This window comes from Suncus etruscus, chromosome 4 (genome assembly GCF_024139225.1).
Source record: "Suncus etruscus isolate mSunEtr1 chromosome 4, mSunEtr1.pri.cur, whole genome shotgun sequence".
NCBI classification, from domain to species: Eukaryota; Metazoa; Chordata; class Mammalia; order Eulipotyphla; family Soricidae; genus Suncus; species Suncus etruscus.
Genome location: NC_064851.1, coordinates 162,959,023 through 162,976,296, shown reverse-complemented (window position 1 = coordinate 162,976,296; position 17,274 = coordinate 162,959,023).

Below are 17,274 nucleotides of genomic sequence, written 5' to 3'. Positions count from 1 at the left end.
AAATCGTGAGAGCGTACTCTCTTTCTTTCCTATCTGGATGCTCTCAATATCATTTTCTTACCTAATTTATTTGGTATGTACTTCCAGTATTATATTGAATAGACATGGCGAGAGTGGGTAACCTTGTCTATGCCTTATAGTACAGGAAAGGCTTTTAGTTTTTTTCCTATTGAGTATAATGTTTGCTGTGGACTTGTGGTAAATGGTTTTGACTATTTGAGAAAAGTTCCTTCAATTCCCATCTTGTTGAGTGAGAGTGTTCATCATGAACATGTGCTGAATTTTATTAAATGATTTCTCTGTACCCACTGATATGATTTTATATGATTTTTCCTTTTTTTAAGTTGATATTTTATATTTTGTCTACTAATTTTAGTATAAAGCCTACTTGATTATGGTTTGTTATCTTTTGAATACATTGTTGTATTCTATTTGCTAGTATTTGTTTTTAAAGATCTTTACATCTGTTTTCATCAAGGATATCAGCCCGTGATTCTCCCTCTTTCTCTCTGTTTGTGGTGTCTCTGCTTTTGGTATCATGGTGATTATAGCTTCTTAGAAATTATTTTGGAATGTTTCTCTTTGTTTTATTTCCTGGAAGATCCTGAAAAGGATTGGTAGTCGGTCCTTTTTAAAGGACCGTTTTCTTGTTATATTTTTCTGGGGGTTGGGGTGAATCATGTGGAGGCACCCAAGGCTTCCTGCTGGCTCTTTAGTCAGGAATAACTCCTGATCATAGTCTGATTCATATTGGATGCCCAGATTAAACCTAAGTCGAATATGTGCAAGACAAGCACCTTATCTGCTGTACTATCTTTCCAGCTCCATATATTTTATTCTCAGTAAGATCTTAATTAGACAATTGTTTCTCTCAGCCTGGTAAGGAAAAACAGAAACTAAATAAATGAAGCTTACAATTAAATTTAATGGTAGCTTTTTACCAAAGAATTATTTTGTTCTACTCAAAAGCAACATCAATTATTCCTATTTAGAATAGCACTTGAAAACATATAGATAAAAATATTATATTCTTTATTTGATCAATATTTCATTTCTCAACGTGAACTATTTAGGGTCCAATTTAATGGTTTATAGTACACATTTCTTGTTAGGCATTGTTTATAGTTCTGTAGCTCTCTCAATAGGGTGAAGCTTGCAGTGGTGGAGTCAAGTGGGGGATCAGGGGGGGCATTGGTGGTGGGAATGTTGCACTGGTGAAGGGGGTGTTCTGTTTATGACTGAAACCCAACTACAAACATGCTTGTAATCATGGTGCTTAAATAAAGATTTATTAAAAAAAAAGAATTTACTAAAGGATAAAATGAGATACAGAAGTTCCCTTAATGAATTCCTAGTAATTCTGTTAATGTGTTTCGTCATTTTAGAAAGTTTGTCATGCCTGTGTGAAACAAATTCCCTTCCTTCAAAAAAGTCTCTCCCCACACTGATTTCTTTATTTTCTTGATATTTATCCCTTCATAACTGGCTAGGATACTTTTTGCAAATATTTATCAACTGATTTTATAATTTAAATAAAATTTCAATGGGTGAAACTTATATTATTATAATATAAAAATTGTCATAGGACTACATAATTTTTGTTTTGTTTTGTTTTGTTTTGGTCACACCCAGTAGTGCTCAGTTGTTACTCCTGGCTCTGCACTCAGAATTTGCTCCTGGCAGGTTCAGGAGACCATATAGGATGCTGGGATTTGAACCGAGGTTTGTCCTGTGTTGGTGTGTGCAAGTCAAACGCCTCACTGCTGTGCTATCACTCTGGTCCTGGACTACATAAAATTTATAGAAATAGAACATAAGTGTATTATTCTTAAAAGTATTTAAAAAAAGTATTTAGCTAATACAATATTACATATCTATAAAATACTAAAAATTATATATTTAGATTTCTGACTCTGCCAATGACAGAGGACAAAATATACTGGACTAAACTTCTAATGTGAAGTATTATAAAATTGATTAGAAGATAAAACCTTAAATATTGAGGAGTCACTAAAGAAAATGTGATCCCTAGAATAAAACCAAAGAAGCTAGACATCTTGCCTTTATTCTTGGAAAGAGTTTTGATACTATGAACTCTGAAAAGATGGACATAGAACTTAAAAGTTCACTTGACTTGAAGAAATATATTAGACTTCAAGAAAGTTGATAGCATATAAAAATTGTGAGAAGTAATGCTAGAAAAATTTGCAAAAATATTTCAGAAATCTTGGTTTAGTATTAAGTTGTACAGTTGTGCTTGTATCGAAGGGGCCCATCATGCTAAATAACAGTCCATTGTAATAGAACCCTATGAAATATACATGAGAAAGCTTAGCTCTGATCAGTCTACACAGACATCTCTAAGATGAATTGGTTCTAAAGCACTGCCTGCAGGACCATGAATAGAGAAGATTCAAAAGGCTTATGCTTTGTTGTTAGCAACTATTATCCATGGAATAAAAACTACTCTTAAGCAGCACAAATTAGAACTTTAGAATAGTCTTCAAAGGGATTAAAACAATTGAAAGAATGCTACAAACTCAGATATATAAAAATGTGTCATTTGTGTTTTATAAATGCTTGTTTAAAGTTTATTGTATTTCAAAGTTTTTCCATTTGAACATAAGTTATGGGGCACTGACCAGATTGCTTCCCCTTCAACTTCAATTTTAATTAGTTGTTGGGGGGCCCGGAGAGATAGCACAGTGGCGTTTGCCTTGCAAGCAGCCTATCCAGGAACAAAGGTGGTTGATTGGAATCCCGGTGTCCCATATGGTCCCCCGTGCCTGCCAGGAGCTATTTCTGAGCAGACAGCCAGGAGTAACCCCTGAGCACTGCCGGGTGTGACCCAAAAACCAAAAAAAAAAAAAAAATTAGTTATTGGATTTCGTGTTTATGCATATTACTTTAATAGTTTTTCCATAAAAATAATTCTTAGTTAATTTAAGATTAATGAGTGTTTTATAAAATGTAAAATTATACATCCACAAAAATATTTCACTTTGAGGTTGACCTACAGAAATATTTCACTTTGAGGTTGACTTTGAGAAATAGTTTTTGACATAATCACCATGTTACATAAATTTGCATATTTTAACATTTCAAATTTACTTCCGCATTAGTAAATTTCTATAACATGTTTAATGTCACATTATTTTCTTCATTGCATTTTTGATCATTTACAGTTTACACATAATAAAATGTTGGTGAATGCAAAATTTAAAGTAGAATTAGATGTTTTGGAGTGCTAGCAAAGTCAGAAAATAGTAGAGAGAATGATAAGAAATTAATAATAGTATGCAAGCCCATAGCATAAATTGCCTGGTGGTAATTGTTTAATTTTTTCTATGTAATACTCATCATATACTCTGGGGATTTGTTAGTTAAAAAAATAAAGTTATAAGACAGTTGTATCATTAAGCAGCCTAATTTTTAAAATGCTTTACTTACTAAGATTTATTGTTTCCCTGAAAATGAGAATGATTTACAGAAGAGGACTCAGTCTCAGGGATTTTTAATAGCTGCTATAAACTATATTTTGCTTAAAATATTCTTCCTACAGTAAACTTTTCAATTTAAAAATGTGAAAGGTGGTTTCAAAATCTTAGTCATTAAAGTGATGATTTTTTCCTAATAATTATTGTGATTAGTATGCATTGTATTCAGCAATTGTTCTTTTCAGCAATGTGCCATGACTCAAGTGTAATAAAGCAAGTCTCTAATAAAGTAAATTTTATTTATTTTCAGAATAAAGAAAAAATTGGCCAAATGGTTATATTAAAAGATCTTAGGCTATATATCTTAGATGAAAATGTTGTCTTTTTACTTTGGGTACACACACACACACACACACACATATATATATAGAGAGAGACAGAGACAGAGACAGAGATAGAGACAGAGACAGAGTATTTTCTGTTGTGTTATTTTAAACCTAGCATTTTTGTCAGGCTGCAAATCAAACAACAAGCAAACAAAAAAATACCTGTAGAGCAATTTTCCCCTCTTGATTCCTGGAAAAACAGATCAAGAAATTCTAAGTATTGGGGCCGGGAAGGTGGCGCTAGAGGTAAGGTGTCTGCCTTGCAAGCGCTAGCGTAGGATGGACCGCGGTTCGATCCCCCGGCGTCCCATATGGTCCCCCCAAGCCAGGAGCGACTTCTGAGTGTATAGCCAGGAGTAACCCCTGAGCATTAAACGGGTGTGGCCCAAAAACCAAAAAAAAAAAAAAAAAAAAAGAAATTCTAAGTATTTTGGTAAAATACTTGTGCCAGAGTGGTGGCACAAGTGGTAAAGTGTCTGCCTTGCCCTCATTAGCCTAGGACAGACCATGGTCTGTCCCATATGGTCCCCCAAGCCAGGAGCGATTTGTGAGTGCAGAGCCAGAAGTAAACTGAGCAAAAAAAAAAAACTGTGGCCCAAAAACCAAAAAAAAAAAAAAAAAAAAGGTAACTCCTCTTGAAATTACACCCATACTCACACCTGTTATAAATAAATAATCATATTTCAAAATACACCAGTCAATGCTATGGGAGCTGAACCTAGGGATTGTAGAAGAGACTGTCGGCTTCCAAGCCATATCATTGTGTCTGAAGGCTTTTTTTGCTTAGTAGCATTTACTTAGTATATAGGCTTCTACTGTTTGCTACTGTGCCTGAAATTACTTTCTTACATTTGGTTTCCTCTGATTGAGTCCTCTAGATTTCCTTCTTGCCTTTTGGAATCTTTCTGTCTTGATTGATTCTGGATATGTACCTTCTCTTTATTTTAATACATTTGTTTTGCTGAACCTAACAAATAGTTGATCTCTAGATCTAAAAAAAAGCAAAATGCTCTCTAGAAGAACAAATTTCAGTTTTCCTATGGCATGAACCAGGATATTGTTCAAATGCATATTGAAATCTCCCCGTTTTCAGTTTATTATATTACATAATAAACTTATATGCAATATACATAATATGCATATTGTATTTAATATACATAGTAAATTTATATGAATGCAATATACAAGATATTAATTAATATAATTTTCATGTATTACTCTATTGTACAAAATGTAAATTATTATATATTATTTATATTTATATATGATATGTTATCAATATATGCCATTAATAATAGATTTACTCAGGAAAATATATATATACTATAAAATGTAGTATATATTTGTTTTTGTAGTATGTAAATGTCAATATATGTTATAAATATTTCAAGTTACTTAATAGTCTTTTATGCATTTGGTTTGTTTGTTCTATTTCATTTTGGGGTCAAGCCTGGCACTGCCCAGGGTTTACTCCTGGATGTATATTTAGGGATCATTCCTGGCAGTGGTCATATGCATTGCCAGGGATTTAATCAGATCTGCCAAATACAAGTCAAGTGACCACCCCTATAATATCTATCTTTATGGCCCATCTTTCATCTATTTAAGTGTCTATTACTACTGTGATGTAAAAATCTCTCCCCACCCACAAGTGGGAACTTATGTTTATTCATTTTTAACCTCAATCTTATTAAAATGTGGTTATTGAGATTTTATAACGTAGACAGCATTGATTTGATAAGATTTTAGGAATATTGTTGTTTGTAAAACTCTGACATTTAGATGAGACTTTTCAATTGTTGTGCTTCATTTGCAACAGAAAATAGTCTTGCCTTCATTAGTTGTACACAAATTATCCTAGAAGTGTGACAATGTTTAATGCAGCCAGACAAGGTAATTTTATTCATTTCTTTAAATATAGAAGGAAATAAGTATCTTAAACCTCCTGATGTTGGTAATTTTTATTGATAGGTTAATCTCGTGCTTCTGAGTGAATCTAGCTACCTAAAGCTGTGTACTATATTAATGTTAATTGAAAAATACTACGTAGTAGTTCTTATTAACCTAATATCGAATATAGTCTACTGGTTCGTAGGTTACCATAAACCTGTAACTCTGAATCTCTCCTTTATCTCAGAGAAGCTACTTCTAATTACTATAACCAGAGTGGAATCTTGTTGCAGAGGCTTTTCTTCTTCTCTCTTCCTGTGCTGTGATTCGATATTTTAAGCTGACTGCACTACCATCTTTAAAAAATAACTAAACTAGGATTTCCAGTTTCTGTCAGTCAGTAGACAACTTCTTTCTAGTGCTGTCTTCATGAAGCTGTTTTTACTCTCTTAGTCTAGCCTTTTCTCTTAACATCTCACTGATAAATGCATTTTCAAAGCTTAGCTTCACAACATAGCTGAACAAATGTGCTTCTGGTCTTTTGGGAGGCCCTTTAGTATGTAACAATGATTCTTGAAGAAAGTGAGTTTTCCAAAGATGTTTTTATTTAACATCTGAATCGAAAAAAGAGCCTCCAGAAACCTCGCTCGCCCAGACGCCATTTTCAGGGAGGGACTTCAGAGCATAAAAACCGGCTAAGCTTTGCAAAATCTGGCTCCCTGTGTGTGACACCAGGCGGTGAAAATCCGCGAAAGTACACTGGCCCAGTGGGGCTCAACTGTGAAAGACTGTGAGTGTGACCTGTCTATGTTTGTCTACTGTCCTCTTGCGTGAAACTCTTGCGAGTGGGGCAAAAAGAGCCTCCAGAAACCTCACTCGCCCAGACGCCATTTTCAGGGAGGGACTTCAGAGCATAAAAACCGGCTAAGCTTTGCAAAATCCGGCTCCCTGTGTGTGACACCAGGCGGGGAAAATCCGCGAAAGTACACCGGCCCAGTGGGGCTCAACTGTGAAAGACTGTGAGTGTGACCTGTCTATGTCTGTCTACTGTCCTCTTGCGTGAAACTCTTGCGAGTGGGGCACAAAGAGGCTCAGATGAGCACGGCCGCGTAGCGAAGCTACGCGGCCGTGCACTCTTTCTAAGGAAAGAACTCCATTGCAACAAGAAGGAAAAATCACACTAAGAACGGCGCTATATCACAGAAGCAAACATTTCTCTCTGGACTGTCTTCTCTGTTGCATGCTCGGGCCTAAGATTTGACCCAGTGTGAGGCTTCATCCACGGAGGACTCCCCTCCCTTAGAGGCAAGTCAGCCCATCCAGAAAGGGAGGAGCCAGAGGAGTGTGCTGCCTACATCATATAGACAATGAATACCACCACAACACGTAGAAAAACCCACAATACAAGTGTGACAATGGGGAAACAACGCAGGCCAGCATCAGACATAGAGAATGAAGATGACAATTCTGAGGACCAGATAATGACTGAACAACTAATCAACCTCTCAGATAAGGACTTTAGACTAGCAATATGGAAGGTGCTCAACAGACTCCAAGAAACCATGGATCGAGTTGAACAGAACACTAATAAGAACCAAGAAAATATGAAGGCAGAAATGACAAAACTCCAAACTGAAATAACATGTCAACTAACAGGACTGAAAAAGTCAGTAAACGAAGTGAATGACAAAATGGATAAGCTCTGGGACAGGGTAGCAGAAGCTGAGAATAGACTTGGTGCTGTGGAAGATGAGATACATAACAATTCCATACAGCAAGAGAGATTGGACAAAAAACTTAAAGCAAATGAGCAGACAATGGAAAAATTAGTCAAAGAATGGGAACAGACGAAAATAGAAGTCTATGATAAGATCAACAGAAACAACTTAAGAATCATTGGAGTCCCAGAGACCCAGGAAGAAAATTTCCAGGAAGAATCAATGGTCAAGAACATCATTAAAGAGAAACTTCCAGAGCTAAAGAATATATGTGATCAAATCCTGCATGCCCGAAGAGTACCAACCAAAAGAGACCCCAGAAAAACCACCCCAAGACACATCCTAGTCACAATGACAAATCCCACAGATAGAGACAGAATTCTGAAAACAGCAAGATCAAAAGGGGAAATCATGTTCAAGCAAGCTTCCCTGAGATTTACAGCAGACCTGTCACCAGAAACGCTCAATGCCAGAAAGCAGTGGTGGGATATTGTGACAAGACTGAATGAAATGAATGCTTCACCCAGAATTCTATACCCAGCAAAACTCACTTTCCGGTTTGATGGAAGAATACATGGTTTCACAGACAAAAAACAGCTCAGAAACTTCACAGACACAAAACCAGTCTTAAGAGAAAAACTGAAAGACCTAATCTAAGACAAGACTACCCAAAAGACACACCAAATTTTGAAATAAAGATGGCGTTAAATCCCAGGACAATTCTTTCTCTCAACGTCAATGGACTAAATGCACCAGTTAAGAGACACAGAGTGGCTAAATGGATCAAAAAACTCAATCCAACCTTCTGCTGCCTACAAGAAACGCACCTGAATAGTCAGAACAAACATAGACTCAAAATAAAAGGCTGGAGAAAAATTATCCAAGCAAACAACACCCATAAAAAAGCTGGAGTGGCCATACTAATATCAGATAATGCAAACTTTATACTCAGGAAGGTTGTAACGGACAAAGACGGACATTTTATATTAATCAAGGGGTACGTAGAGCAGGAAGAATTCACTCTCCTAAACATATATGCACCGAATGAGGGGCCAGCAAAATATTTAATACAACTGTTGACAAATCTGAAAAATAATATCAACAACAACACAATAATTGTGGGGGACCTTAACACGGCTTTGTCAACACTGGACAGGTCAACCAGACTGAAACCCAACAAGAATATACTAGACCTGAGGAGAGAAATGGAAGAAAGAGGCCTAGTGGATATATATAGGACACTCCATCCCCAGAAACCTGGATACACATTCTTCTCCAATGTACATGGGACATTCTCCAGGATAGACTACATGCTGGCACATAAAACATACCTCCATAAGATCAAGAGGATAGAAATTTTGCAGACTACCTTCGCTGACCACAAGGCTCTGAAATTATTTGTGAACTCCAAAGGGACTCAGAAGAAACACTTTAACACCTGGAAGTTAAACAGCCTCATGCTCAATAACCAGTGGGTCCGAGATGAAATCAAGGAGGAAATCAAAAGGTTCCTGGAAACAAATGACAATAAAGACACAAACTCTCAGAACTTATGGGACACAGCAAAAGCAGTACTGAGAGGAAAATTTATAGCTTTGCAAGCACACATCAGGAAGGAAGAAGGAGCTTACCTGAGTAGCTTAACGACACAGCTAATAGAACTAGAAAATGCTCAACAAAAGGACCCAAGAATAGGAAGACAGAAGGAAATAACAAAGCTGAGAGCAGAAATCAACGAAGTGGAAACTCAAAAAACAATCCGAAAGATCAACGAAAGCAGAAGTTGGTTCCTTGAAAAAATAAACAAGATTGATAGACCACTGGCAAACCTAACAAAGAAAGAGAGAGAGAGAAACTTGATAACTCGTATCAGGAATGAAAAAGGAGAGATCACTACTGATATGACAGAGATTCAAAGGGTAATCAGAAACTACTTTGAAAAACTCTACGCCACTAAAAATGAGAACCTGGAAGAAATGGATAAATTCTTGGACTCTTATAATCTTCCACGGTTGAAGGAAGAGGATGTAGCATATCTAAACACCCCCATCACCATTGATGAAATAAAAATGGTAATCAAAAGTCTGCCCAAAAACAAAAGCCCAGGTCCAGATGGATTCACTAATGAATTCTATCAAACTTTCCAAGAGGAACTACTGCCAATCTTGGCAAGACTCTTTCATGAAATTGAACAAACAGAAACACTTCCAAATAGCTTTTATGAAGCCAACATCACCTTGATACCTAAACCAGACAGAAATGCTACCAAAAAAGAAAATTACAGACCAATATCACTGATGAATGCAGATGCAAAGATCCTCAACAAAATCCTGGCAAATAGGATTCAATGCCTCGTTAAGAAGATCATCCACTACGATCAAGTAGGTTTCATCCCAGGAATGCAAGGCTGGTTTAACATCCGTAAATCTATCAACATAATACACAACATCAATAACAAGAAAAATAAAAACCACATGATCATATCAATAGATGCAGAGAAAGCATTTGACAAGGTCCAACACCCATTCTTGATCAAAACTCTCAGCAAGATGGGAATGGAGGGAACCTTTCTCAATATAGTGAAGGCCATCTACCACAAGCCAGTGGCAAATATTATCCTCAATGGAGAAAAACTGAAAGCCTTCCCTCTAAATTCTGGCACAAGACAAGGCTGTCCTCTCTCACCACTCCTATTCAACATAGCACTGGAAGTACTTGCTATAGCGATTAGGCAAGAAAAGTATATCAAGGGAATCCAGATAGGAAAGGAAGAAGTCAAGCTCTCACTGTTTGCAGATGACATGATACTCTACTTAGAAAACCCTAAAGACTCTATCAAAAAGCTTCTAGAAACAATAGACTCATATAGCAATGTGGCAGGCTACAAAATTAACACACAAAAATCAATGGCCTTTCTATATACCAATAGTAATAAGGATGAAATGGACATTAAGAAAACAACCCCATTCACAATAGTGCCACACAAACTCAAATATCTTGGAATCAACTTGACTAAATATGTGAAGGACCTATACAAAGAAAACTATAAAACTCTGCTCCAAGAAATAAGAGAGGACACACGGAAATGGAAACGCATACCCTGCTCATGGATTGGCAGGATTAACATCATCAAAATGGCAATACTCCCCAAGGCATTATACAGATTTAATGCCATCCCTCTAAAGATACCCATGACATTCTTCAAAGAAGTGGATCAGACACTTTTGAAATTCATTTGGAACAATAAACACCCTCGAATAGCTAAAGCAATCATTGGGAAAAAGAATATAGGAGGAATTACTTTTCCCAACTTTAAACTGTACTACAAAGCAACAGTTATCAAAACAGCATGGTATTGGAATAAGGATAGGTCCTCAGATCAGTGGAATAGGCTTGAATACTCAGATAATGTTCCCCAGAGATACAACCATCTAATTTTTGATAAAGGAGCAGGAAATCCTAAATGGAGCAGGGAAAGCCTCTTCAACAAGTGGTGTTGGCACAATTGGATAGCCACTTGCAAAAAATTAAACTTAGACCCCCAGCTAACATCATGTACAAAGGTAAAATCCAAATGGATTAAAGACCTCGATATCAGCCCCAAAACCATAAGATATATAGAACAGCACATAGGCAAAACACTCCAGGACATTACAGGCATCTTCAAGGAGGAAACTGCACTCTCCAAGCAAGTGAAAGCAGAGATTAACAGATGGGAATATATTAAGCTGAGAAGATTCTGCACCTCAAAGGAAATAGTGCCCAGGATACAAGAGCCACCCACTGAGTGGGAGAAACTATTCACCCAATACCCATCAGATAAGGGGCTAATCTCCAAAATATACAAGGCACTGACAGAACTTTACAAAAAAAAAACATCTAACCCCATCAAAAAATGGGGAGAAGAAATGAACAGACATTTTGACAAAGAAGAAATACACATGGCCAAAAGACACATGAAAAAATGTTCCACATCACTAATCATCAGGGAGATGCAAATCAAAACAACGATGAGATACCACCTCACACCCCAGAGAATGGCACACATCACAAAGAATGAGAATAAACAGTGTTAGCGGGGATGTGGAGAGAAAGGAACTCTTATCCACTGCTGGTGGGAATGCTGTCTAGTTCAACCTTTATGGAAAGCGATATGGAGATTCCTCCAAAAACTGGAAATCGAGCTCCCATACGATCCAGCTATACCACTCCTAGGAATATACCCTAGGAACACAAAAATACAATACAAAAGCCCCTTCCTTACACCTATATTCATTGCAGCTCTATTTACCATAGCAAGACTCTGGAAAAAACCAAGATGCCCTTCAACAGACGAATGGCTAAAGAAACTGTGGTACATATACACAATGGAATGTTATGCAGCTGTCAGGAGAGATGAAGTCATGAAATTTTCCTATACATGGATGTACATGGAATCTATTATGCTGAGTGAAATAAGTCAGAGAGAGAGAAAAACGCAGAATGGTCTCACTCATCTATGGGTTTTAAGAAAAATGAAAGACACCCTTGTAATAATAATTTTCAGACACAAAAGAGAAAAGAGCTGGAAGTTCCAGCTCACCTCAGGAAGCTCACCACAAAGAGTGATGAGTTAAGTTAGAGAAATAACTACATTTTGAACTGTCCTAATACTGAGAATGTATGAGGGAAATGTAGAGCCTGTTTAGGGTACAGGCGGGGGTTGGGTGGGGAGGAGGGAGATTTGGGACTTGGGTGATGGGAATGTTGCACTGGTGATGGGTGGTGTTCCTTTTATGACTGAAACCCAAACACTATCATGTATGTAATCAAGGTGTTTAAATAAAAAAAATTATGCATTAAAAAAAAATAAAAAAAAACATCTGAATCTATTTATATGTTTACATCTCTCTATTTTAAATTCTATTTCATTATGTCTAACTTAAAATGTCTCATTATTTTTTAACACATTAGTGAGATCATATAAGTTATTTGTTGTAAAAAATAATTGTGTAATCAGTAAAGAAATAAATTTCAGTTACATAAGAGAAGCCCCTTTCAGACCTCCACATGTGCCAGGGGCCTCTTGGCCCGGCCTAGGGTAGGGGGGCCCGGACCTGGGTCACCCAACACCCCTCTCCCTCTTTCCTCCGGATCTCCAGGTGGGTTCCTGGGAGGGGCTGATGGGGCACCCTGGGTTTTCCCCACTCCCAGGCTGGCTCCAGAGGTTGGCTTATGGTGGGGCTTGAACTCCTGCTCTTCAGGCCTGGGAGGGTCTTCCTCCCTTCATGGAGTAGGATTTTTAGCCAGCACGGGCTGGTCCCTGGCAGACCTCCACATGTGCCAGGGGCCTCTTGGCCCGGCCTAGGGTAGGGGGGCCCGGACCTGGGTCACCCGAACCCCCTCTCCCTCTTTCTTCCAGATCTCCAGGTGGGTTCCTGGGAGGACCTGATGGGGCACCCTGGGTTTTCCCCACCCCAGGCCGGCTCCAGAGGTTGGCTTAGGGGGTGGAGTTTGATCTGGGGGGTGGCAGATAGCTGCTCAGCTATACTCAGGCTATCTCTGGCAATTTCATGCCAGTCTACATGTTGCAAACCGTGCGAACATATACTCCTCCCAACCATCAGAACCCCAAATTTACCCTTCTTAACTTCAGTAACACACAGTTCTAATCTCTGACCAAAGACATACAGTGGATCTAACAACCCCAGAACTATTTAGAAGGACATAAATTGAACACATATATCTGTTGAATATTTTATGTGTATTTTCTTTAACTGCTGTAACTTTCTATATATTCTTCTACCATGATGTTTCTATCCACTTTTCATCTTGTCTTTTCTTTGTAAGCTGTTCAGTAAGGATTGTTGGTGGAACTGTCTCTCAGTTTGATGCCTATGATTGATCTATGTCATGGAAATTGCTGGTCTTGTTCCTATTCCCTCTAGATGTGCCGATAACGCTTCATGGCATGTGCTTGTTTGCATAGACACATTAAAATGGGAAAACACTAAACATACAGATAAGTTCTTATCTAATAAATCTCAGTACAATGTACCTTACACCCTGAACATTGATATAATGACCTGGCACAAGCCTCAGAAGAATGGGCATCCTCCATTCACACCGGAACCAGGCAAGCTATCAACGAAACAACCAAGGTCTTTTATAGCAACAGCTAAAAGCAGTCCTCTACCAGGAAAGACACTACCAAGGGTCTGACATCGACCTCCTAAAAAGAGACTTCCATTTACACTGAGAAGATTTGACAACAACAATGACCTGCTCTACAGGACATGGTTCTCTCTAGTGCCCCTTAAGTGTGAGGTGAAATGAGAGGATGCTCTGCACCATCCTGACTGCAATATGGGATATGCAGACTCCAGGATCTTTAATACAGAAGCATGATACCAACAACAGAGACTATGTGAGGAATGGACGTGTATTGCCACTACAGACGATGACTTGGATTGGACAAACTAGTTTGCCTGGAGCCTAGAGTCAGTCCTGTGCCAGGAAACTTCAGGGGTAGGGTCTCCTTGTATTTAAGACCATAATTTGTCTTTCCATGTCCCTTATATTTTGGTGGGCCTATGCAAACAAATGCCACTCTAACACCATTTTTATTATGTTCCCTTGACTCCAATCCTTAAGAAAAACAACCCACTAAAACTTTTGAGGTTAATTTAAACTAGTAAACATGTGCATGGAACTAGATAAATGTACTTTGCCCTCAATGTTTAAGGAGTTACATAAGTCTAATGTCTTTAAATTATATTGTGTGCTGCTAAGAAATAGTATGTACTACAACTGGGGATTTGAGGGACAAAGTAATTGTATTGTACACGGGTTCAGTTTTGTTTTTCTTAATGTTCTTTGGCTGAAAGTTCAAGGCTGGGATATCATCGATGGGACTACCGAGAATCCTGTTTATGGGTGATTGTGCTTCCACTGTAACTTTACCCTGTCCTCTTTCTTTGCATCTTTGTTGTCATAATTAAAATAATAAAAAAAAGAGAAGCCCCTTTAACAGACAACCCCCAATGTATAAATTATATATGTTAAGTGGTATTGATAGCAGTATGGCAAGTACAAGAATAAATCAATGTTTATTTTTGTGGGCCTATAAAACTATAGGACATTTAGATTTTTATTAGTTCTCTTTTAGATGGAAGCAAGAATTTTATAACTCAGAGACCAATCTGACTCCAGGTATCCAAACCCATGTAGTAGTTGCTTCACTGTGCAGAGTGATATAGAACATACCATGACCCACTAGTGCATGACAAGTGCCTAGAACTTCTATTAATATTTCATTTTATTGGTTTTAATGAATTATTTTGTATTATGTTATATTTTTTGCATTTGGAGTTCTTTGTTGCAAGTTTACATTGGCTAGCAATTTTCTTCATTTATAAAGTTTTAGATATTTTCTGTTAATTTTTTTTCTTACTCTGCTTAATTTTTCAGAGTGAGCCCATAAAAAAGTTCAATCAACAATTCTACATACAGAATATATGACCTCAGATTAATGCCACCCCAAATGCTTTTGCTGCATAGTAGTAGGATAGCAGCTTTATTAGAACTTTCTTTTTATTATAGTAGGAATTTTCTGGCATTTTTCTTTTAAATGTTTCTATAACTCACAGATATATCAGTGTCAAAATTCTTCCCATTTTTGGTTTCAGAATATATATAGAGAACTTATATATATATATAAGTTATATATGTAACTTTATATATATATGTTCTTATAAATAATTTGGTGTTTGACTCTCACCACACTCAGCTTGATACTATTATAAAACAGTCAGCCTGATTTCTGAAATTTGAAATTTCTGAAATTTGAGCCATTAAACGTACCCACAGATTGTATTAAGATAGAGATTCAGAGAGTGTGTATCGCTTTGTGGCCAAATAGTATAACTCCTTAAGGTAAGGCAAATGCTCTAAATGCTTATCCAACACCTGATAACTTTTTTTTTGTTCTGGCCTCTACCCACAATGACCACATTCTATTTAGATTTTATATGTTATCTTTGTCTTGTGTTATGACATAACTTCTAATTTTTTTTTATTTTTCAAGTTCCAGCTGATATTGAGAAATATTTTCTTTTTATATTAATAGCTTTATTTAAAAACCTTGATTACAGATATGATTGTAGTTGGGTTTCAGTCATGTAAAGAACACCCCCCCTTTTTTCTAAGTTTCACAAAGGAAAGTGTTGGTCTTGAGGTTGTCTGATTTTTTGTTCAAGATTTCATAGGTTTTGCACACAATACAATGAATTATCATCTCAAATACACAAATACACAATACAATGCATTCTCATCTCAAATAAGTGTATGTGATCTTTCTGTTGGGAACAAAGTCATCTTTATCTTCTCAGTCAGTACTATTTGCCATAATTCTCTATGGGAATATCAGGATTTTACTTTATCACTCTCCCATTCTTGGAAAGCATATAACTAAATCTATCCCATGTTAGATAATTCCTGCACCAGGAAGTTTCTCCAAATTTTATTTAAAATATTTATTAGAAGATTTGTTTATGGACATTTGAAAGACCTAGAAGAATTTTCTCCTCCAATTTATTTATTCAATCATACTATAGAAGATACTCATATGGCGAGAGATTGCGAGTGCTGCCTGTGCGTGTTTTTCTATTGTCCTGTGTCCTGAACCTCTTCTGAAGGGGCCAAAAAGGGCCCAGAAAAATCGCTCTCCTAGAGTTATTCAGGCTGGGCCAGAAAGCCAAGGAGGACTGTGCCCTCGAGTGAAAACTGGCTATCAGCAGTAAATTGCATAAAGGCAGTTCCCCTGTCTGTGACGTCAGGCTGGAGAAATCTGCACCTGCCCTAGTGGCACCCAGTCAAATTCACTTTCAGGTTTGAAGGAAGTATACATGGCTTCACAGATAAACAATAGCTCAGAAATTTTACAGACCCAAACCAGCCTTAAAAGAAAAACTGAAAGATCTACTTTAAGACAAGACTGACCAACAGACACACCAAACCTAGACACAAAGATGGCACTAATTCCCATGACAATTCTTTCTCTCAATGTCAATGGACTAAATGCACCAGTTAAGAGACACAAATGGATCAAAAAACTCAATCCAACCTTCTGCTGCCTACAACAAACACACCTGAATAATCAAAGCAAACATAGACTCAAAATGAAAGGTTGGAGGAAAATCATCCAAACAAACAACACTCATAAAAAAGCTGGAGTGGCCATATTAATATCAGATGATGAAAACTTTATACTCAGAAAAGTTGTAAGGGACAAAGATGGATATTTTGTGTTAATCAAGGGATATGTACAGCAGGAAGAAATCTCTCTCCTAAAAATATATGCACCAAATGAGGAGCCAGCAAAATATTTAATAAAAATTGTTGACAAATCTGAAAAAGAATATCAATAACAGCACAATGATTGTGGGAGAACTCAACATGGCCCTGTCAACATTTGATAGGTTAACCAGACTAAAACCCAACAAGAATATACTAGACCTGAAAAGAGAAATAGAAGAAAGAGGCCTAGTAGATATATAGGACATTCCACCTCCAGAAACCTGGATAGACATTCTTCTCAAATGTACATGAGACATTCTCCAGAATACATTATATGCTGGCACATAAAACATACCTTCATAATATCAAGAGGATTGACATTTTGCAGGCTAGCTTTGCTGACCACAAGGTTCTTAAAATATATGTGAACTACAAAGGGACACAGAAGAAAAATTTAATACCTGGAAGTTAAACATCCTCATACTGTATAATCAGTGGGTCCAAGATGAAATCAAAGAGGAAATCAAAACTTTCATGGAAACAAATAATAATAAAGACACCAACCAT